This window comes from Culex pipiens, chromosome 2 (genome assembly GCF_016801865.2).
Source record: "Culex pipiens pallens isolate TS chromosome 2, TS_CPP_V2, whole genome shotgun sequence".
NCBI classification, from domain to species: Eukaryota; Metazoa; Arthropoda; class Insecta; order Diptera; family Culicidae; genus Culex; species Culex pipiens.
In genome coordinates, this window is record NC_068938.1 from 1,344,664 (window position 1) to 1,353,883 (window position 9,220).

General features: G+C 34.7%; 1 long non-coding RNA gene across 2 annotated transcripts; it reads left to right on the forward strand.

Annotated features, from left to right (window-relative positions):
- Nucleotides 1-573: 573 nt before the first annotated feature.
- On the forward strand, nucleotides 574-2,975 carry LOC120431706 (uncharacterized). 2 transcript variants are annotated; one of them, XR_005607942.2, is made up of 5 exons: nucleotides 574-793; nucleotides 900-1,031; nucleotides 1,155-1,273; nucleotides 1,352-1,933; nucleotides 2,005-2,975. It is a non-coding gene; the product is annotated as an uncharacterized LOC120431706 (long non-coding RNA). The 2 variants fall into 2 exon arrangements; XR_005607941.2 differs by having other exon boundaries at nucleotides 1,155-1,933.
- Nucleotides 2,976-9,220: the final 6,245 nt, after the last annotated feature.

Here is a 9,220-nt window from a genome sequence, read left to right on the forward strand (position 1 = left end):
TCTAACCCCTTTTTTGCGTAAATCCCTAAAAAATACATCAAAGCAACCCTTCCTTGTTTCACATTTGAATAGTCCCGTCCCTGTCGCACCAACCGAGTTTCCAATCTAAAAGTCAGGGGTGCCAACTTTGACGAAAAGCTGCTCGAAAAAAGGGGTAGTTCACCCCTTTTATTGTGATAGCAAAAAACTGCTTGATATTTAGCATACAAGCGCATAAAAAAATCCGACCTTGTGCGCGAACGCGAAAGGGGTTGACTTTTCGAGCTGTCAAAAGTGGTCGAGATTGTGAGTGACTTTTTTGTTGTTTAAAAAATGGAGTTTCGGAAGTAAGTTAGATAGCCTTCGTCGAAAAAACACTTAAAAAGTTGCTTTATTGCATCAAAAATATACAAAAACCCACCTTTTATCTCAGAAACACACCTATTATCTCAAGAAAATAAGGAAATAAAGCATTTGCAAACTGTATATTTCAATACTATCATCAGAATTAAAAGAAAACAACTGAAATCACAATTTCGAACAGTTCGGAATCGTATAACAGCTGAAAATGGCTGCTTCCAAAATATTTCATTCCGGACTGCCCCCTGTTGAGTTGAAGCTAGTTGAATGAAAAAGAGTTAGAGAGGTAGTTGAATTAAAATCTTCTCCTATCAGTACTTTGTCGTTCGATTACAGATTCCAAAAAGCGTTTTCAAATGATATATAGCTTAATATGAAGTGAAAAAAGAGAAAAAAGCAAGTATGTGCAAAAAAATGCAGAATAAAAGTTTCATAATGTGAAAATTTATTAATGGTATGCAATTAGCATAAAATCCTTAACCGGCCAAATATTCTTGATTTTCTTCTTTTACTTCAACTTCGCTAAAACTACAAATCAATCAAAAACCTGAAAACAACAGAACTTCCCACGCCATAATTGTCATTCACCCCTCGCATCGCCATTACAATAACGAGGAAATTGTCAATTAGCCCCGGTAAAACGTCATGCTAATATCCGAGGTGTTGATTACCGCGACAACAAAACGCGACAGGTAAGGCACACACGACACGCGACCAACCGGAAAAATGGCCCCCCGTGTTAAAAAAAGCCTTTATTTATGCGTGAAATTTAATATTCCTCGCGTAGTCTAATCGTTTGTTTTACCTTTTTTTAGGGTAGAGAAACGGAGTGTCAAACCGAAGGGGACACAACCCATCCAAGTAGTCATGAACGCGTACGGCACCGGAAGTACTGATGCATATCGCGCGCCTGCTACGATCGCGGTGTGAAAATGTGAGCGGGGTTCTTGTTTTAACTTAATTATGGTGATTGCTTGGCGTGATTATGATAAAAGTTTTGTGCAATTTTCAGGGTTTTCATAAATTGTTTCCATTTTTGGACGATTTTCAGTTAATTCGTACGTGCAGAGCGGAACGTCGTAAAATGTTTGAGGTCAAAAGCCCTCACACTCTGTCATTACGCAACAAATATTCCACCTTTTACGACTTTTTGATTTCCCTCGCGGCATTTATGAATTTCCCCCCGAGTGCGCGAGCGCGCTCGTTTATGAAGTGTTTCTGTTTTACAAAGCCTACTTTGCTAGTTTGATGTTTTTCATCACCTTTCCGCGGCTGTGAGCCATTCGGCATCTTTTCAAGTGTCCAGTGCAGCCAAATCTGCTCCGGGGAAACTAGTTATGCTTCGCAACAGGTCGTAAAAACCCTCTCGTTTTGGTCTCTTCGTGGGGTGTGAAACGTTTTGGAAGAGTTTGCCTAAATTTACTAATCAATGGATTTATGCTAGTGGGGGGGCGTTTTACGATATGAATTAATCAAATTAAGAGAAAAAAAGCTTTTTACATCCAAAACACAAAGTCTACTTTAATTTGTGAATGCATATTAAATAAATTCGTTGGTCAGTTTAGCAAAATGAAATGACCCCGTTCTGCAAAAGGTAACAAATGCCCTTATCTCCACCCAATTAATCACAAAGTTTTGAGTAAACGTCTGAATTTTTGCTTCCAGATAATTTTACGAGTCTGCACCGCCGACGCTCTCATTTGCATATCAAACCTGAAAGTCTGGTCCCACCAAGTGCCTTCACCGTCCACAGTCGCCCCAAGATTAATTGAATAATTAAACAATGTAGGAGCTCTTTTCCCCCTCGCGCGCGATAGTCATCTGCATATCAAGCTCGGCTCATAATTTTCCGCTCCCGTAGTCAAATTTCGCGCGCCCAAGCAAAGATCCACGTGATGCTCATTTGAATGCACAAACATTCACACAATCTACATATTTGATTGCGCGCCCATGCTTATTTGCGTATTTGCCCCCACCTTGCGCGCGCGCGAAAACAGAGCAATTTGAAACATTTTAAGCACCTTGTAGTGTGTCTTATCGGACTCATCAGAATATCCATCGCGCAGTAGGCTAGCGGAGCAGTCGCGGGGTGACCAGCCACCGGAACATCTCAGCGCCTACTTTGCTTACCGGTGTGTCAATCAGCGACGGAATCTACATACTGAGACATTTTATGACTTTTTAACGCTTCCCTTTCGAGTGGTAACGAGCTTGCACTTGGGAGTTTTGAGGACGGCTATCACTAACGGCGCCTGGTTCTGTGGTTTTCCAACCCAGTGCGTACTTCTCAACGTCGTATTCTGCATACCACCAGCACCGCAACCACCCACTAAACAGACAGACAGACAGTCAGTCAGACAGTCATAATGAGCAATGCGAATGCAGCTGATGCATGCAAAATTGCATGGTTAGGTCTTCAAGGCAAGCAATGTTGTGATTATTACCGTACCAAAAGACCTAGCAATTGTAAATGGGAAATGAGTCTGGTTGAAGAAGTTTTGTGATTTTTGTTGCACTGGGTTTGGTTGACTTTGGTTTAATGATAGGTGACACACCGTAGTCTTAATTGGTACTAATTTTGTGGTAGACTGATTTAGCAGATATCCGAGAGGTTTAAACATTGTAGTTGTTTATAAAAATGTTGCATTTGTTTATAAATTTTTTGAATAAATAAAAATCATACTTCATTTTTCAGACTCATTTAGGAGCAGAATCAAATTTTAGCATTAGGATTATTGAAAAGAAAATCTTATCGTTGTTTCCTAAGAAAAGGAAACAAATTAGCATACGAGCAACTCTCTACGAAATCGGCCGATTTCGACCATTTTTATTTTTTGTATTTTTTGATTTGACTTAAACTTTGTGGGGGCCTTCCCTATGACCAAATAAGCTATTTTGCGTCATTGGTTCACCCATACAAGTCTCCATACAATTTTGGCTGCTGTCCATACAAAAATGGTATGTAAATATTCAAACAGCTGTAACTTTTGAGCGAATTTTCTGATCAATTTGGTGTCTTCGGCAAAGTTGTAGGTATTGTTGAGGACTTTTGAGAAAAAATAGGTACACGGAAAAAAATTGCAAATCGAAGTTTCATGCAAAACCAAGTTTGGCATCATTTTTTAAATGCAAAATTGAATTTGCAATCGAAAAGTACCCTACAGATTTTTTGATAAAGGGCTCCGTTTTCAGGATATAGCCACCGAAAGTATGATTTTAGCGAAATATTTGCAGTTTTTCAATTTTTAAAAATAGTGACCATAAGTGATCATTTCTAAAAATATTTTTTTGAGAAGTTCAGAAAATTTGCTATAAAATTGTCTAAGAGACATTGAAGATTGGATCTCGGGTTGCTGAGATAAGGCCGCTTTAAGAAAAAGAAACCAAAACCAAAATAACCCACCATTTTCTAATGACGATATCTCAGAAACTAATGGTCCGATTATCAATGTTAATGTATGAAACATTCGTGAAATTTTCCGATCTTTTCGAAAAAAAATATTTTGAAAATTTTTAAATCAGGACTAACATTTTAAAAGGTCCAAACATTGAATATTACGCCCATTTAAAATGCAAGTCTTGATTTAAAAAATTTCAAAATATGTTTTATATATATTTTTTGCGTCATTGTAATAATTTTGACGCGAAATACAAATGTTTCAATTCCGAAATACGCAACTTTTGATACAAAAAAGAATAACAGTTTTAGTCAAAAAAGTTGTTTTTTTTTATTTTCTCATTTCAACGCGTGGCGCGTCGAAAAACAAAAAAGCAGTTTTATTTTTAAATCATACCTCAGAATCTTGTTAATTGGACATGTTACGTAAACACCCTGAAAATCATAGAAACAAATGTTCCCCTTTGAGCTCTTTGGTCCCGAGACCTTCAAATCAGCAAACAAAGTTTTCATTTGATCTGTAAGTGCAATTAGAAATGTTTTCATTTTGTCTTATTATTTTTCATTAAAAGCCCATCTAATTACCTTTAATATGAAACGTGCCGAGCTAAAATTGGTTCAGCCGTTCCAGAGGTATGATTTTTTGAAAAATGTGGTTTTCGTTAAAAACTCATTTTTTGGGCCACCCTATTTCAGATAGAACTATGCTAGTCACCAAACAAAAAAAAACGAGTCTTATTATGTTGGCCATGCAAAATTTGAGCCAATCACAGCAATTTTGATCTGGATCCTGCTGATTTAACATGGAATCACTGTACAAATATTTTTGAAAGAAACGAAATGCACTGAGAAACAAATGATTCAGTAAAAATAGTTACACGGAAAAAAATGTATATTTTCAAATTGTGCTTCCAAAATTCCATTTTTTTTTTGTATGTTTTAGGGGACAAACACCCGCAACTTTTGAATTATTATTTTGCCGCCAAGTTATGATTTTTGAAAACAGTGTCTTTTTGAAAAATAGAATTCTTAGTAAAAAAATCAGCTTTGATTTTAATTTTTTGATAAAGTGCGCCGTTTTCAAGAAATAGCCACTTAAAGTTTAATTTTAACTGAAAAATTCCCGTTTTGTCGGTAAATTTCAAATAAAATTACCCAAGATACATTGAAGATTGGTCCTCTGGTTGCTGTGCTGTTTTTTGAATAAAGGGCAGCATTGAAAAAGGGACAAACTTTGAATTTACGCCCATTTAAATCGTTATTATTTACAAAATTAAAAAAAAATCATACAATTTCACAAAAAATCAAAAAGCTTTAAAAACATATGGTGTCTTCGGAAAAGTTATTTAATATTTGATGAAGATCCGATTTCCTAGAATTGGTAAGGATTATTTTGCCCTCTTAAGAAGAAATGAAACCTTGCTTTTCTCTTTCCGTTTTTCTAGACTGAAATTATTTGGTAACATTTTTATTTATTAATTTTCAAACAAAAAATTATAACTCGGTGGTATTGTTTTTTGCCGTTCTTCTCTATGGCTCAAAAGTTCCAAACTGTGAATAATTTTTTACAAAAAAAATCGGCACATATTTTTCCGTGTTCCTTTTTTTCCTAAATAGTCCTCACCGATACCATCAACTTTGCCGAAGATACCAAATCAATCAGAAAATTCCTTCAAAAGATACATATTTCCGATTATGTTTTTAGAGTTTTTTTTTCCTCTGCAAAGTTATCAATTTCCAAAAGTGATCATTTTTACTCAACCAGCTCTTAGCACCTGAGATAATCCAGAATTGGACCACCCTACTGTACATATAACAATTCAAAAATTTAAAAGAAAAGTAAAAAAAAAAACAATTAAAACACACAGACAAAAAAATATATCGGAGCCGATTATTTTTTTTTAAAGGGCTCTAAAATTAAAAACAGGATGGTTCAATTGAAATATTTGAAACTATATCAAATCAAATCAAAATATGTAAATCAAAATGGTCCCAAACCTATGAAAAAACTGTTTCTAGATTTGAAAACTTTTAAAAACATACTCTGCACTGCATCCAATCTCTGTCATTGTAAACATTTTTGTCTGATAATCAGGTCAAAAAATTTCCCAGCTCGTTTCGCCAAACCTCCAATCAACAGATTTAAGACACATATTTGTTTGTCAAAGAAAACAGGAACACGGTCCCAGATATATATTCACTTACTCACTTTGTTCATTTCCTCACGATTCGCCACGTGAGTCGATTGCCCATTTCTTCAACCAAAAATCCACAAACGAAAAGTGCGATGAGGAAGAGTGGAGGGGGGCACACCAAAAATTGCTCAATTATAAATTATACATGCAAAATTTTTAGGTTATTTCCACACCACCGATACGTGTGAAGTATATCTCCGCGCGTTAAAAAACGCAAATAATAACGGATAATGAAACGTTTCTAATCTGTTCTTCCCGTTTCCCACGAGCCAGGCAGAGTTTTTTTTTTCGTTGAAGGCCCCGGGAGTGAGTCAGTTCATTCATCAGCCTTTTCCAGATGATTATCACACACTCACTCTCGCGCACATGTATGATTGGGCGGATTATTTCTGTTTAGTGATTGCTTCTAGCGTTTTTTTTTCGCATCCGATCGTAGTTGGCTTTGCGCGTTGGGGAGCAGCCAGCAATTTCCGTGGCTATCTTGGATTTCGGGCTGGTTTTTGCGGTGACCCCGTCGATATGGTGGGGTGTGGAGTTGCACCCAAGTATTGGTCTCAAATTACAACAAAAGCTGGAAATAGTATGCTTTTTAACGTAAGTACCCGTCGATTCCCACACGAGTGGGTAAATCTCGCGAAACTTGCTGGGTGCGTTCAACTTTGGAACGGTAGCGAGCTCATTTGGTGATGTATTGAGGTGGAACCATCGGAAAGAAAAACAGTAAACTGTTTAGCAGGTTACCCTTCCGATTGAGGTAGGTCTGCAGTTCTTGAATGAGCATTTAAAAAAAGTTAACGGAAGATAATGATCGGACGTCCGCCGATCGTCCACTTAATGCCCTGCTGGGAATATTCATAAATGCCTTAAAGCGCCTCATTTGGGTTCAATTATTTTCCCATTTTGTCACTAATTAGTTCACAGAACGCGATAGAATCAACTTTTGGAAATGTTTATAAACGGAAATAGTACATTTTTATTTCAGAAATAAACTAAATTTTAAGTGAAAAATAATTGCCTGATTGAAAGCCCTGATTTCCCAATCCTAAAGGTGTCAAATAAACTCCACCACCGATATCCACAAATAAGGCATTTTCCCACCAAAATCGCTCCCCTGACACAATTACCCCGTTTATCACGAACGCATGATCTCTTACTTGACCGAACCCCCCTCCTCCAAGTCATTGGCCACGGTGAAAACATTTGCATGCAATCGAAGGATATTTTCGCTGCTCAGCAATGCTTGTAAATATCTTTAATTAGCTTCCTGTTTTGCCCTGGCCCCAAAACCGTTCAGGACGGGCACTATCAGCCTCGTTGCATCTCACTCCTCCGGCAGCTGCTGAGCTCGTGGTCGCCCGAGGGTTTAAACGGACGCTCTGTGTGTTTGGTTACAGTCTGCAAAGCAAAATATCCGATAATGTTTGCACACGCGGGACGACGGGATCCCTCTCGCCAGGTGTGTGTTCCGCTGCTCTTAGTAGGCTGTGAAGTCTTTTGGAGTGGCTTCCAGAGTTCCAAATTTTAAAAAGGTTCAAAATTCTAACCAAAACAGCAGTAGGCTGTGAATATTGACAAAACACAACCCTGGCCAGCGCAAATTTTCACGCAATGATCGTAAAAGAGGAGTTCGAGCGCGCTTACAGAACGCACCAAGCAACGTTCAGCCTTGTGGACCATTCTGGATGGGCTATTACCGAAGGGGTGACGAAAGAGGTCTGACCACGGTGGAAAAGCTTATTAGCACGCGAACTTCTTGGGCTCACACAGGATGCATTTCTGGTGTCAATTGCATTTTGCTCGTTGCCGGGTTTTTTTATTGGATATTACTCCGGAGACGGTCATTAAATGCCCATTATTACCACCATCGATATCCAGCGATAGGAATCGACCGCGGGTTAGGGTTGGCATTCGGAATTGTTACTGCTGCTCGAGCATTTTGATTAGGTTAAAACAAAGAAATAGTGCAACTGATTGGTGAAGAAGTATTAATTAAAACAAAAAGACAATTACCGTTGTGATTAATTCACGATTAAGAAGAAGGAAATTTGCTAAATAAGAATACATAAAAAAGTTTGGCTACCCTCACTTCAAAACTCATTACAAATTAACTTTTGAGAAAATTAAACAAATCATTTTACATTTTACATTTTACATTTTACATTTTACATTTTACATTTTACATTTTACATTTTACATTTTACATTTTACATTTTACATTTTACATTTTACATTTTACATTTTACATTTTACATTTTACATTTTACATTTTACATTTTACATTTTACATTTTACATTTTACATTTTACATTTTACATTTTACATTTTACATTTTACATTTTACATTTTACATTTTACATTTTACATTTTACATTTTACATTTTACATTTTACATTTTACATTTTACATTTTACATTTTACATTTTACATTTTACATTTTACATTTTACATTTTACATTTTACATTTTACATTTTACATTTTACATTTTACATTTTACATTTTACATTTTACATTTTACATTTTACATTTTACATTTTACATTTTACATTTTACATTTTACATTTTACATTTTACATTTTTAGTTTTTAGTTTTTAGTTTTTAGTTTTTAGTTTTTAGTTTTTAGTTTTTAGTTTTTAGTTTTTAGTTTTTAGTTTTTAGTTTTTAGTTTTTAGTTTTTAGTTTTTAGTTTTTAGTTTTTAGTTTTTAGTTTTTAGTTTTTAGTTTTTAGTTTTTAGTTTTTAGTTTTTAGTTTTTAGTTTTTAGTTTTTAGTTTTTAGTTTTTAGTTTTTAGTTTTTAGTTTTTAGTTTTTAGTTTTTAGTTTTTAGTTTTTAGTTTTTAGTTTTTAGTTTTTAGTTTTTTGTTTTTAGTTTTTAGTTTTTAGTTTTTAGTTTTTAGTTTTTAGTTTTTAGTTTTTAGTTTTTAGTTTTTAGTTTTAGTTTTTAGTTTTTAGTTTTTAGTTTTTAGTTTTTAGTTTTTAGTTTTTAGTTTTTAGTTTTTAGTTTTTAGTTTTTAGTTTTTAGTTTTTAGTTTTTAGTTTTTAGTTTTTAGTTTTTAGTTTTTAGTTTTTAGTTTTTAGTTTTTAGTTTTTAGTTTTTAGTTTTTAGTTTTTAGTTTTTAGTTTTTAGTTTTTAGTTTTAGTTTTTAGTTTTTAGTTTTTAGTTTTTAGTTTTTAGTTTTTAGTTTTTAGTTTTTAGTTTTTAGTTTTTAGTTTTTAGTTTTTAGTTTTTAGTTTTTAGTTTTTAGTTTTTAGTTTTTAGTTTTTAGTTTTTAGTTTTTAGTTTTTAGTTTT